We start from the raw sequence: 2234 nt of genomic DNA on the forward strand, positions 1-2234 counted from the left end.
CCTCAGCGACTTATGCCAGGAGCGCTGTGCCTAGTAAACACGTCCGTGCCCTAACTTACTAACTGGCCACCAGAACTGAAGAGGGTAAACTCTAGTCGATTTTATTACTGGAGTGTAACCTATGTACAAGTGTAGTATATATAGTTACAACGAGGGCGGGTCTGCAAATGGCGGAGCGGAGCTAACGGGGTTAGACATTAGCCGATTGAATATTACCAACGAGTCGGGTTACAGGGTTAGCGGAAAGGCAGGCGATAACCCAGAAACGGAAAGGAGGGATAGGCCCGAAGGTGGGCTTTGCAGGGCAAGCGAGTGTATTGCCCAGCGGAGGCGGGAGTGCACTAGCGGACGTCGGAGCTGTCCGGAAGCCTTCGGGGCTCTGTACTTAGGGAGGCGTAGGTAACAAATTGAAAGGAGGGGGTGGTGACCACCGAGGGGTACCGAGGGGATTGCAGAATACAGGAACTCCGAGGTTAGTGGAGAAGGAGCAGGAGTAATTGGAGGGATCGGAGGGATCGGAAGTCGATGGCCAGGGATGGATATGACACGGTCCCGAGTACTGTGTGGGTGGAGGGTAGGGCCAGCTCGAAGGAGGAGGATGAACAATCATTGGAGGAGCTGCCAGGTTGACGACAAATGCAGGCACAGCGGTGTTGGTGTTGCTGTCCACCACCCACATGGGATTGACCAGCATCGTGAAAGTTGGCGTCCACAGAATAGACAGTGGCCTTCCGGCGCTATACAGTACCAGACTAGATGGGGAAGATTCGAGATTCGAGTCTCTCAGGCTAGGGTGGGTGTCCCTTCGAGCAGTCGAATCCCAAGATGCCAGTTGTGGAGACCACCTTCTATCCACATCCCTGTCATGGTTGGATCGACTAGGTTCAGGGTGATATGAGCCCATCTGAGGTCGACAAGTTTCACTCCCCATTTGCCAACAAGCCTGTCCCAAATGACCCGAGACCGATCCATCTCTTCAGCTGGGATATGGATGGGACCTTCTCTCTTCTCGAGGCAATTTCCTCCAGCGATTTTGGCTCAACGAACCCGAGGGAGAGGATGAGGCAGAAGAGTTGTCAGCAGAAAGGGTGGATGGGGTGTTGGTAGGATAAACGTTTGGCTGCGGCACCACCACATTCGGAGGAGGTAGGAAGACCGAACTGCCCACACCTGGCCAGTTGGGAGATGGAGGTGGGATGGAAATGTCCCCAAGGTTTAACCCTAACGTTCCTGATGTCAGCTCGTCAGAGCCATCGTCGAAGGGAGTCGGTGAATCTGGCTGTGCCAGTTGACGTTCAGCATCATCCATGACCACCTCCTGAGCTTCGGCGCAAGTCATGAAGTGTCCAGTATCCAGGTAGTAGAATGTTCAGCTTAGATGACATCTCTCCACCTGTCAGGGCACACACCCTGACTAGCCTGGACCCGGACCCGCATCCGGACCCACATCCACCCACTGCGCTTCCCACATCCGCACATGCTCCATGCGCCACATGTTCTGGGCCCGGTTCCCACCCCCTCATGTGACTTCCGGGTATCCCCGGAAGTTTGCCTGATATTGTGGCCACTGTGGGAAGATGAGAAGTTAGCTTCCTTCTCATCTTCTTACCCACAGTAGGCAAGTGTATCTACTTGCCTCCTCATTTATACATCTTCTTACCCACAGTAGGTTGTGCCCTGGATAGGGCTGGTTACATCAGTAGGCTGTGGACCATAGGGGAGGGTCATGGGGACCTGGGAGTCGTCCCCTGACACTACCAGCTTGAGGGTAGATGGGTCTTTGTGTTGTAGTCAATAGACCTGCCTCCTATTGCCTGATGCAATCTCCTATCAAACTGCTGTGGCCATATGGTGTAGTGGTTATCACCTCCAAATATATGTTGGATGGACCCGGGTTCGAATCCTGGTGTGGCCACCCTTTTCAGAGTTTTCAATACTTTGTTGGATTGGGGGGGCCAGGCCATACGAGTCAGAATTCATAAGCATCCCTGTCCTCAGCACCAGGAAATGGTCCGGGTGCATCTTCCCATCTGGGCCAGTCAAGGAACCAGGGAACTTCAGTCCCTTGAGCCAATGGGAGCTGATAACCGCAAGCTGCCTCAACATGTTCACTCAGATCCAATTCTTCAAACAATCCATTCTTGATTATGCAACATGGCAGCTGACAAGCTAGGTATACAACGAACTTGGGTGAACTCGCCATTGATCGATCATCAGTTGAGTTCGAGGAAGAT

General features: G+C 53.1%; 1 non-coding gene across 1 annotated transcript; it reads left to right on the plus strand.

The window, feature by feature from the left end:
• The first annotated feature begins 1842 nt into the window (after positions 1 to 1842).
• On the plus strand, positions 1843 to 1915 carry EI90DRAFT_t254. The gene has a single exon. It is a non-coding gene; the product is annotated as a tRNA-OTHER (tRNA).
• The last annotated feature ends 319 nt before the right edge of the window (positions 1916 to 2234 follow it).

Source organism: Cantharellus anzutake, assembly GCF_015039405.1.
Source record: "Cantharellus anzutake strain C23 chromosome Unknown EI90scaffold_116, whole genome shotgun sequence".
Taxonomy (NCBI): Eukaryota; Fungi; Basidiomycota; class Agaricomycetes; order Cantharellales; family Hydnaceae; genus Cantharellus; species Cantharellus anzutake.